The sequence below is a fragment of the Stegostoma tigrinum genome, chromosome 3 (genome assembly GCF_030684315.1).
Source record: "Stegostoma tigrinum isolate sSteTig4 chromosome 3, sSteTig4.hap1, whole genome shotgun sequence".
NCBI lineage: Eukaryota > Metazoa > Chordata > Chondrichthyes > Orectolobiformes > Stegostomatidae > Stegostoma > Stegostoma tigrinum.
In genome coordinates, this window is record NC_081356.1 from 46,557,721 (window position 1) to 46,570,597 (window position 12,877).

General features: G+C 41.9%; 1 protein-coding gene across 8 annotated transcripts in view; it reads left to right on the forward strand.

Annotated features, from left to right (window-relative positions):
• Window positions 1-12,877, forward strand: part of LOC125451282 (leucine rich adaptor protein 1-like) — a 162,002-nt gene that overhangs the window by 12,807 nt on the left and 136,318 nt on the right. The window lies entirely within an intron of this gene.

Below are 12,877 nucleotides of genomic sequence, written 5' to 3' on the forward strand. Positions count from 1 at the left end.
GAATGTAGGTGGTCTGATTAGTAATGTTGCAGATATAACAAAGATTGGGGGAACTGCAGTGAATGAGGAGGATTGCCAGAGATGTAGATGGATACAGAATAGGTTGGATACTTGGGCGGAGAAATAGCAGATGGGATTTCTGCTGGACGATTTATATTTGGAAGGTTTAATACAGGAGGGAACCACACAGTAAATGGAAGAATGCTTAGAAACATTAACATATAGGGGGATCTCTGTGTGCAGGTACACAGTTTACTTAAAGTGGTACCGTAAGTGGATAATGTGGTCAAGAAGGTGTACAACGTGCTTGCCTTCATTATACAGGGTGTAGAGTACAAAAATTGGCAAGTCATGATGCAACTGGGGAGAACTTTAGGCTACATTTTGAATATTGCACAGAGTTCTGGTGGATGTGGAGGCTTTAGAGATGGTACAGAAAAAGTTTACTGAGATGTTGCCTGGCATGGATGGTATTAGCTATGAGGACAAATGTGCCTTTTCATTCGAAAGTTGAAGGCTGAGGGGTGACCTGATAGAGGTTTTCAAAGTTATGGGAGACATGGATAGAATGGATAGTTGGATTACTTTGACATTCCTGCTCAGAGGAAATCAGTCAGTCAGAAATATGGGTTGAAGGCAAAAGGGGAAAGTTTAGAGTGTATTTCGAGGGTTGTAAGTGCCTAGAATGCACTGCTGGTGGAGGGGTTAGAAGTAGATACAATAACAATGCTTAAGAATCATCTTGACAGAGATGTGAAATGGCAGGAAATAGAGGGATAAGCGTAGAGGCACAAGATTTTAGTTTAGAAAATCATCTTGTGTTGGGACAGTCTTGGTAGGCCGAAGGGTCTGTTCGTTCTTCTGTATATGCACTGTAATGCCACTGGGAAGATTGCAATGATTTCCCTTACATTACACTGTAAAACAATTTAGCTGAGCTGCTTATGTTTTTTGATATCTTGGCACCTGATTAGACATGTCATCAATTATTCAATTGATAATCTAACAGATTAAGAGTACAAATGCATAAAAAACGTTAAACTCTAAATAAGGTCAACACTTGAAGCTTTTGTGTGTACACATGTATTAGGAACATTAAAAAACCTAAATTGAGAGAACGCTATCAAGCCTATAAACAACATATAATCCTTAAAATCCATCCTATTGTGAACTCTGTCATACCCCTGAATGGGAGGCTGTGCACAAAACCACACTGATTATATTTGGCAATCCGCTAAAACTCTAACTTTCATCCAATCCTCACATTCCCCTGGAACACTGCCGTCGATATAACACAAACTTCAATCCCTAGCAATGTAGCAACTATTCTATCTTACGGAGAGCCTATTTATCTGGTTCTGTACATGTAGATAGTGACGTACCTCAGCTCTAGTGAAACAAAGATATTTCACTTTCATATTTGGTTCAAATGTCAAACTAATTATTTGAAGTCATATTTACTACAGCTAAGCCATAATGACCCATCCTTGTATCTCTTAAGGAGAGATAACTCTGTAATTATATCAAACTTTGCCTGGCAGCTGTTCCTTTGGTATAGAAAGGTAATGTGGGGAATGCACAAATGAAACCATGATGAATTTCTGGTATATTTTGTATACAAAACTGCATAAAAGTGAGGTGCCATTCAGCACAACTTATACATACTATTTCAAGCTATCCTGGACAGGATTATTGGACAGACACCATTTTTAAAATGACTGTGATTTCTCACGAATGAGGCACCATCCCTACTTTCAGAAGACGGAGTGACATGATATATAGGGATAATAATGGTACATTGTGAAGCATCTGTACATGCAGAATATTTTCTGGCTTATTTACTAACACCTAGGTGCATGTGTAGTTGCAGTGCAGTGAAGTCTCTGAAACAAACTGATAAAAGCCGAACAAACCCTCGACAATGGGGGGAAAAAAAATCAATAGGAGAAAAAAGAAGATTTAAATGAAGTGGAATTATTTTAATTTTTAAGATCAACTAACACATTACACATATGCATTTGAAACAAAGTGAAATGAGCACACAGTCTGAATTTTCAGTTAGACAGTGTCAGCAGACACTCTCCGTTCAGGTTTTACCCTTAAACACGTTGATTTGGACAGGGTACAAGTTGCTGCATTATATACACGCCAGTCATGAGACACACATTTACTCTAATCTCATTTTCCAGAACATTACATATAGCCTTGTATACTACAGCACTTCAAGTATTTATCTAAATACTACTTAAATATTGTGATGATTGCTGCCTCTGGCACCCTTTCAGGCAGTGAGTTCCAGATGTCTGTCTCCCTCTGAGTGAAAAATCCTACCCTAAAATAGCTCTAAATCTGTTATCATTTATCTTAAATTCTGGTTTGTTTTTGACCCCTCTGCAGGGGAAGGTTTCTTCTCATCTACCCCTGCTTATGCCTCATGATCTTGTGCACCTCAATCAGATACCCTTTAGCCTTCTCCATTCTAAGGAACTCAATCTTAGTCCCTCTAGTCTATCTTCATAGTCAGCCCTATTTAACATCCTGCTGAATTTCCTCTGTATGCTCTTGTGGTGCAATTACATCCTTCCTACAATGTGGCAAGTAGGACTGTACACAATACATTAGAGGTGACCTAACTAATGTCATATTGAGCTCTAACATAACCTCTAGTGCCCGTTGAGCTGGGTTACCTCACTTCTGGTTTTCTTCACAGTGGAATATATAGAGTCTAGCTCTGTGTTTCTTGATGGCCTTCGTAGTGGAGAAGTAGGCCACTAGGAATTCCCATGATTGTCTCTGCTTTGCCTGTCCCAAGATCCTGGTGTGGTCCCAATCAAACTGGTGGTTTTACTTATCCATGTGAATGGAAATAAGTGAGTATTGGCCATGCCCTTTTGTTGCTAATTGATGTTTGTGTACTCTTGTGGCTAATTTCCTTCCTGCTTGTCCAGTGTAATGTCTCTTGCAGTCTTTGCAGGGTATCTTGTATGTGATGTCAGTCCTGTCCATTGTGGGTAACGGGTCTTTTGGTTCGGGTTAGCAGTTAGCTTAGGGTTGATGTGGGCTTGTGTGTTATTCTAATGCCTAGTGGTCGGAGGAGTATTCCATATGCCTTCAAACCTAAGGAAATGCACACCAGGCTCCCTCTGATCCACTGCACTTCCTAAGCTCCTACCACTCAATGGGTACTCACTTGGCTGGTTAGTTGCCTAAAATACATCATTTGCACTTTTCAGGATTAAATGCCATTTGCCACTGTTCAGCCCATCTAACCAACTAGTCTATTCCATCCCATAGGTTTTCGACCTTGCTTTTTACCACAGCACCAATTTTTGTGTCTTCTGCAAGCTCACAGATCCTACCTCCTATGTTCATGTCTAGATCATTAATGTACACAGCATCGAGGGACCCATCACTGAACTCTGTGTCTCCTCCTGCTGAATTTCCTCTGCACCCTCTGTGGTGTAATCACATCCTTGTAGTGTGGCACTAGCACTGTTGGCTTCCAGTCACAAAAAAATGCCCTTCCGTCGTCATCCTTTGCCTTCTGCCACAAAGTTAATTTTGATTTTTGTTTGCCAAATTATCGTGGATCCCATGGACTCCTACCATTTTGGCCATTCTCCTATGTGACACTAGACTGCATTAACTACGCCAGCCTCATCTACACATCTAGTTACTTCAAAAAAAACAATTTTGTTGTATGTTTCCCTCTTAACATAGCCATTCTGACTATACTTGATTAATTCTTGCTCTCCAAATGGAGAATACTGGTACGCTTCAGATTTTTCCCAAAGCCTCCCTATCACAGATATTAGCTCACTGGCTTGTAGATTACTACTTTATCCTACCAATCTTAAAAGATAGAACGTAGAACTGTACAGCATAGGAATGGGCCCTTTGGCACATGATGTTATGCTGAACATTAATGCCGAACTAAACTAATGTGTCTGGCTGCCCTTGGTCCATGTCCCTCCATTCCTTGCATATTCATGTGCTCATCTAAAAGTCCCTTACGTGCTCCAATCTTATCTACCACCACAACCTCCCCGGTGGCACATTCCAGATTCCTACCATCCTATGTAAAAAATCTTGGCCCTGACATCTCCTTTGGACTTTCTACCTCTTAATGTATGCCCTCTAGTATTAGACATTTAAACTCTGGGAAAGGAATTCTGACCATCAACCCTATCCATGCATCGCATAATTTTATAGACTTCTAACAAGTTTTTCATTGGCTTCCATCATTCGCAAGCAATCAACCTGAGTTTTTCTAGCCTCTCCTTATAGCTCATATCCTCTAATGCAGGCAGCATCCTGGTAAACCTCTTCTGCATTCTCTCCAAAGTGACCACATCCATCTTATAATGTGGTGACCAGAATTGAATGCAATACTCTGTGTGGCTTAACGAGAGCCTTATACATGACGTCCTGATCCTTGTACTCAATTTCCTGACCAATAAAGAGAAGCATGCCATACACCACCTTTACCACCATATCTGCCTGTGTGACCACTTTTAGGGAGCTTTGGACTTGAACCCCATGATACTCCTGTACATCAGTGCTGTTTATCATCTTAACTTTAGTTGTTTTCTTTTCCTTAACATTTGATTTCCTAAAGTGCAGCACCTCGCACTTACCCAGATTAAACTCTGTTTGCCATTTCTGTACCCATATCTGCAACCAGATTTTAATTGCACTATATCCTTTGACAATCTTCTTCAGTAAGTACAACTCCACCAATCTTTGTATCATCTGCAAACTTGCTTAATTCACCCATCTACATTTTCATCCAAATCATTTATGTCACAAACAGCAGAGGTCCCAGTGAGGAACCCTGCAGAACACCACTAGTCACAGACCTCCAGCCACAAAAATACCTTACCACTGCTATCCTCTGTCTTCTCTGGCCAAGCCAGTTCTGAATCCACATGGGCACGTCACTGTGGATCCCATGCATCTTAATCTTCTGGATGAGCATACCATGAGGGGTCTTGTCAAAAGCCTTATTAAAATCCATGTAGACAACATCCACTATTTTACCCTCAGCAAGCATCTTTGTCATCTCAAAAAAATTCAGTCAGGTTAGTAAGACATGACATGCCACACACAAACACGTGCTAACTGTCCCTAATTCAGCCATGCTTTACCAATTGCATGTAAATCCTATTCCTAAGAATGCTCTCCAACTACTGATGTGAAACTCACCAATCTGTAGTTTCCTGGATTATCCCTATTTCCCTTCTCGATCAAAGAACATTAGTGACTCAGCAGACTTCTGGAACCTCTCCAGTGGCTAGCGAGGATACAAAGATCATGGTCAAAGCCCCAGCAAACTCCTCTCTTGCCTCTCTCAGTAACCTGGGTACATACCATCGGGCCCTCGGGACTTATCCACCTTAATGCTCTTCAAGAGACTCAACAGCACTTTATTCTTGATCTCAAAATGTCCCACTGTATTAGCATGCTCCACACAAATCTCACTATCCTCCATAACCTTCTCCTGGGCAAATACTGATATGAAGTACTCGTTTAAGATCTCACCCACATTCTTTGCCTCCAAGCACAAGTTCCCTCCTTTATCCTTGAGTGGCCCTACCTTCTTCCTAGTTGTCCTCTTATTTTTAATGTATCAATAGAATGCTTTGGGATTCTCTTTTTAGTGAGACTTGCCAAGGTCATTTCATGGTTCCCTTTTACTCTCCTAACCTGCTTGAGATTTTCCCTTTTTTTAAGTCCTCATGGGCCCTGTCTGACTTTTAGCTTCCCAAACCTTACATATGCTTTTTTTTCCCTTTTTTGACTAAATTTGCAACCTCCCTTGTTATTCAAGGGTACCTTATCTTGCCATCCCTGTACATTCTCCTAACTGGATCATGCCGGTTCTGAACTCTGATCAGCAGGTCTTTAAATAACTCCCTTGCGTCAAATGTGGACTTGCGCCATACAGTTTTTCGTAATTAAAATTCCATAGCTTCTGCCTAATACTGACATAATTTCACCCCCAGTTTAGTACCTTCCTGCAAGGTCTTGACTTAGTCTCCTCTTGTACAGGTCACCCTTACCCCAGAAGCGGTCCAATGATCCAAGAATCTGGAACCCTATCCCTTGCACCAGCTCCTTTAGTCATGCAAGCATTTGTCCTATCTTTGTATTCCTTGCCTCACTAGCACGTGGTACTGGTAGTAACCCAGAGTTTACTACAGTCAAGAGCTCCCTTTTCAGCCTCTTTCTTAACTTCCTGTACTCACTCTGCAGGACCTCATTCCTGTTTCTATGTATGTCATTGGTACCAATGTGCACAGCGACCTCTACCTGCTCACCTTCCCCCTTAAGAATTTCAAGGAACTGTTCAGAGACTTCCTTGACCCTGGCACCTGGGAGGCAGCACACCATCCTGGAGTCTCGAATGCAGTCACAGAAATGCCTCTCTGTGCTCCTAAGCAGTGAGTATCTTACCACTAGACTTGGATCTTGCCTGACAGCAGAGCCAGTTGTGGTACCGCGGGCCTGACTGCTGCTGTTATATTCCCCTGAGAGGCTACCTCTTCAACAATATCCAAGATGGTATACCTGTTAGAGAGGGGAATAACTACAGGAGACTCCAACACTACCTGTCTGCCTGTCCTGGTGGTCACTCATCTGCCTCACCAAACCTTCTTATGGAGGTGCCAGCGTTTTAGACAAGTTCAGAAGTCATGCGACACCAGGTTATAGTCCAACAATTTTATTTGAAATCTCAAGCTTTCAATGTGCTGCCCCTTCATCAGGTGAAGGGCAGAGAGGAACATAAGCACAGAACTTATACCAGAAAGATCATATGAATAGTGTGAGTGCTTTGTTGACAGCTTGAGTAATAAGGATCTGTGCCTGTGTGCCTTTCTGCATTTCATCTGATGAAGGGGCAGCACTTTGAAAGCTTGTGATTTCAAATAAACCTGTTGGACGATATCCTGTTATTGTGTGAATTTTGACTTTGAACTTTCTTAAACATTACCGATCTCCAGCCCTCTAGCACCCCTCCCATAGCCAGAGAAGATTTGAACATTAATGTCAGAAGCCCTGCGATCTCTTCCCTTTGCCTCCCACAGCAGCCTGGGATAAAACCATCCGGGCTGAAGGATTAACAAATATTAAGCCTGCTAAAGCGACTAACACATCCTCCCTCTCAATGTTAACGTTTTCAAAACTATCACCAGCCCTTTTTCTGATTTCCATGCCCACATCATACTTCATTATAGAATCCCTACAGTGTGGAAACAGGCCATTCAGCCCAACAAGTCCACACCACCCCTCCGAACAGCATCCCACCCAGACCCATTCCCTCATCTAACCTAAACGTCCCTGGGCACTATGTGCATTTTAGCATGGCCAATCCACCTACCCCACACATCTTTGGACTGTGGGAGGAAACTGGAGCACCTGGAGGAAATCCACACAGACAGAGAGAGAATGTGCAAACTCCACACAAGCTCAAGGGTGAAATTGAACCCGGGTCCCTAGCACTATGAGGCAGCAGCGCTAACCACTGAGCCACTGTGCCACTGTAAATGCAGATGCAAGGTCCTCACCTTTTTTCCATAATACACTTATAAAATGCCTTGAGTTTCCTTTATTTTACTTGCCAGTTCTTTTTCATCCCCCTCTTCACTGTCCTAATTTATTTTATAGGTAGCCCTTGTACTTCCTACACTCCTGCAGAGCATCCATTGCTTTGGTATCTTGCATAAGCTTCCATTTCTTCCCTTATCCAATCCTGTACATCCCTTGACGCACAAGCTTTTCTCACAAGTTGTTTCCATGCTTTACCTTTATAGGAATATGTTGGACCTGAAGTCTCACTGTTTACTCTTTGAATGACTGTTCTAATGTTGTTTTTTATTTGACAAGTAATCTACCCCGCTCACTTTGGTCAGACCCTTATCATACTAAGATCAACCTTCACCATTTCCGAACCTTATTTCTGGACTTTTTTTGTCTTTTCCATGAATACTTTAAATCTTAGAGTTATGGTCACCATCACTGACTCCACAGGCACTTCTTCCATTTGCCTCGTTTCATTTCCAAAAGTTGGTGTCACTTCTATTGGGGGAATTTCCATGGCAGTCTCAAAATGTTCTGGACACATTTTAAAAATTCTGGCCCCTGTAAATCTCTTTCACTTTGTCTGTCCTGGTTAATATTGAAGAAGTTGAAATCCCCTACTATTACTACCTCCATTACTTTTACACTTCTGAAATTTGCCTATATGTCTCCACTTGTATCTCTCTCTTACTATTTGGAGATCTATAGTACACTCCCAACAAGTTGACTGTCAGCGTTTTTGTTTTCAAGTTCCACCCATATGGCCTCAAATGAAAAGCCACCTGAGTTATCATTCCTTCTTAGTGCAGTAATTGACTCCGTGATCAATATTGCAACAGCATTGCATACTTTTACAGCCCTCCCTATATCACCTGTAATATTGAGCTAGCGGTTGGGCTCCTCCCTCAACCATATCTCCATGATAGTAATGATATCACACCCCACATGTCTCTTGTTAACACTTTCAACCCATCAACCTTTCTCGCAAGACTCCTGCACTGAAATGAATGCCATCTAGCCTTGCTACACTCCCTTGTGCCTTAAACTTTATGATCTGCTTTCCAAACTATTTGTTTTTTTTCTTCTATATTTATCTGTGCCTCACCTCCAGTTGTACTTTACTCTGCACCTCAGGACAGAGGTCCCCTGCCTGTCTGACTCCACTCATCCCTAGAAGATAAGTGAATGCAGGGAGGTATTGGTGAATGCCATTGATCAGGATTAGATTAGATTAGATTCCCTACAGTGTGGAAACAGGCCCTTCGGCCCAACAAGTCCACACCACCCCTTGAAACATCCCACCCAGATGCATCCCCCTATAACCCACACACCCCTGAACACTACAGGCAATTTAGCATGGCCAATCCACCTAACCTGCACATCTTTGGACTGTGGGAGGAAACCGGAGCACCCGGAGGAAACCCACGCAGACATGGGGAGAATGTGCAAACTCCACACAGACAGTTGCCCGAGGCGGGAATTGAACCCGGGTCCCTGGCACTGTGAGGCTGCAGTGCTAACCACTGAGCCACCATGCTGCCCCCAATGTGTGCTAGGATTTGAACTTGGAACCTTTATGTCTATTTAGCTGTAATTTAGGTAATGCAGCAATATCAATGGGCCATTCAGAGGAATTTACCCCTTAGTTGTCATGGAAAAAAAAATTTAAGGAAAAGAAAAATGATAACAAAAAAATCCCTATTTCCACATCAGCTTGTCCTAACTGGAAGTTCATGAGGACACAACTATTAGCCATTCACAAAAGCTTCCTGACACTGCTGCAGCAAGGGGAACTTAGACCCTAAAAATATGTTTAGATTAAGTGGGACATGAGCAATTAAAAGAAAAGACTAGCTATAAATCTAACATATCTTGAGCCTTCCCACTTGCAGTTTGGAAGAGAGTTGGACTGTGTGTTGTATCAGTTTCCTAGGAGCTAAGCTGGATATTTTAATATGGTATCACTTTGCACCACCGTTTGTGATTTAAGACTGGCAGGCCTGGCCTCACCCTAATCTTAGGAAACACAACAGTGTTGTGTGAAAGTGGTGGATGATTTTCCAGCATGGCTTGTGGACCGGTAAGAGCAGGAGTATTTGATCCTAGTTCTCCTCCCACACACCTCGACCCCTGCCAAGTGAGCCTGTTTCACTCACCTCTAGCCCTCTTAATTAGAGAACCCTCCCACAATCTGTGACCTCTCCCTGCACTGGATACCTCACTTGAGTTGTGAATTCCGTCCTATTACAAACTTTAAATTCTTAAGCTTATTCACCACTCCCTTCCCCAACAACTGTGTGAAATCTGTTGGGGAGAAAGAATGCAACCATTATATCAAAAGGAAAATTATTCTACTCGGTGATTAGCAGCGCTGCCTCACATTGCCAGGTACCCAGGTTCAATTCCACCCTCGGGCCACCGTCTGTATGGAGTTTCCACATTCTCCCCAAGTTTGCGTGGGTTTCCTCCAGGTGCTCCGGTTTCTTCCCACAGTCCAAAGATGTGCAGAGTCGGTGGATTGGCCATGCTAAATTGCCTGTAGTGTTCAGGGACGTGTAGATTAGTTGGTTATATAGAGAGATGGGTCTGAGTGGGATGCTGAGAGAGTCAGTGTGGACTTGTTGGAGCAGGCCTTTTATATGCCTATTGAATGTAATAAATATGTTAAATATGTTGCTATATTGCACAAACAATTAAGATCAACATTGTTAAGTAAATCAGTCCATTTGTAAAGGTCATATGATAGCGGGCCCTTTGTATGAGATGCTTCTTCTGACATTAATGGCCTGCTTTGATTGGCCAGGAGGTCTAAATGATTCAAATGGATTCCATCTGGCAAATGGTACAGGCCTTGGATCTGGTGGTACAACTGCTGACTCAGTCTGATGGTAGTAGGTTCAAGTTCTATTCCAGAGGCTTGACCAGAAAAATTGAGGTTGTTAATCCAGGACAGAGCACTGTCTCTTAAGTAAGGTGATAATCAGAGGTCTATCAGTCATATGCACATCAAAGATCATGTAGCAGTATTTTGAAGAAGGGAGGCAGTGTGCTCTGTGAAGGGTTTAGGCCCGAAACGTCAGCTTTTGTGCTCCTGAGATGCTGCTTGGCCTGCTGTATTCATCCAGCTCCACACTTTGTTATCAGTGTTATCTTGGACGTCTATTTCTCAGTCAAAATTGCAAAAAAAACAGAATAACTGTTCGTTATCCAGAATGCTGTTTGTGGGCCCTTCCCATGCACAAAATTGTCTTGTATTTATGTTACAGCAATGATTTCAAGAATAAGCCATTGCCTATGGTAACATCCTAAGGCTGTGAATGGCACTATGTAAATACAATTTCTTTTTCACATCATTTAACACATGATTTTAAAAAAAACTATATTTGCTGCTATTCCAAGCACTGTTGAACTATTTAATGACTGGATACTTGTATGAAAGGTATTTGTCTAATGATTTAAAGCTTTTGATGTACTTTTTCATGTATTTTCTGCGCTTATTCTTCAATATCAGCAGTTTCTTCGAATCACTTTGCCATGAATGAAAGCCAATTTTTGTTACAGCCATGAGTTAATGTATATTTCCAGTTTTACACCATTTTGGGAAACTATTTGGCTCACGCTATTTTAAATCCATCAGTCTAAACTATAACTTGCATAAAGTTGGGTTAAAATCAATTATCTGAAGTGTTGGATTGTCAGGCCAGTATCTCTCCATAATTAGGCTAGTTGGTAAGTGGCCTGCAGAGAGGTCTTGTGCGACAAACTAATAAAGAGGATGGTGAATGGGGACGTTGTCAAGAGTAGATTCAGAAAGCTGGGGCAAAAAATTAAATGAGTCGGGGCGATTCCGCAGAAGTGTGAAGATGATAGCAAGGTCCCAGTTCTGTAATGAATGTTACTAACCCCTCCCCCTCTCTCAATCCCCAGCTCCGTAGCCTCCAGATCAAATTAAGTGCCCTTGGCCCACAAACTTCTTCATTGAACCTCATGCAAAATAATGCCCCTCAATCGGCCATATGGCCTCTTCATCTGCTCTATGACAAGCTACGTGACCTCCATACCCGTTCATCAACTATACACTTTGTGCAGAACAGATTATACAAATAACCTTGTGATAAATTAATATCAATATTGCAATCATTCTCACTTTTAAGGTGTAAATATATATCATGTATATCTGTGTAACTAAACATTGTCCAATTGATAGAATAGATCATGAAGGAAGAGCTGACAAGCAAGTACTATTTATCCCTTGGAGCAAAGCTTGTTCAACTGACTAATAGATTTCTTGGCTGTCAGCAAGATTCAGTATATGTTCGAGTAATTGGGCTGGAAGAAAGTTTAGCATCCACTGCTCTGGGTGAGCTTCACCAGTAGTTTAAGGGATGGAGGTGGTGGGGGTTGTGGTGATGGTTGGCAGGGAGTTAACGGCAGAGATGTGGGGCATGATGTTTGTTGACAGAGCACTTGTAGCAAAGGCAGACAAAAGTCATTATAACCCTTCCCTGTAGAAGAGAGGGGCAGCACATCAGAAGTGGCCAGATGGCCAGCTGAAATGTATTCCGCTGAATCTAGAGCAAGATCTCCTGCTTAATAAAAATTTCTCAACATTTAAAAATGAACCATTAATTTCTGCATGTATTGAACATGACTGTTTGCAGAAGTACACTAAACTTTGTTTTGGTGATGTACAAAGTAGAAATCATCTCACCTTCTGCAGCCTGTTAGTGATCTGCAGCAATTTAATAGGCTGTTAACTGGAGGTGATTGTGTTTTCAACTACCAACCTTCTCCCACCCTATTTGATGAAAGAGTATCCAAGTTCAGAGTCCTGTTCTAAACTTTATGGGCAATTCAAGATCCAAGTCATGGCCTCTCCTATTCCAGAAGTTTGCTGTCCAAGCAAGTCATAAAATACCTTGCTTAAAAATGTAATCACAAACTGATATTTCATGGCAACATCCTTAGAAGTTTTTCTTTAAAAGTAAGGAATGCAGGGAGCATTTGATGACCTTGTAGGGAGTAGAGAGATTGGGGAATTGATAGGATGGGAGGAATAATGAGTTAGTGCAATGACCAAAAATGACTTGCAGTTTTTTTTTTGCTAGTGGGCAGTCTGCAGTACTTCAGAAGATCAGCATGGATTAGTTGGCAACATTAGGAACTTATTGGCATCAGGAAAATATTTGTTCATGCAGCAAATGGTTAGGGTTGGGGCATACTGCCCAAGATTTTGGGTGAAGGCAAATTCAATTGAAGTATTCAAAAGGAATTTGCTGGTTGTTTGAAAAGGTAG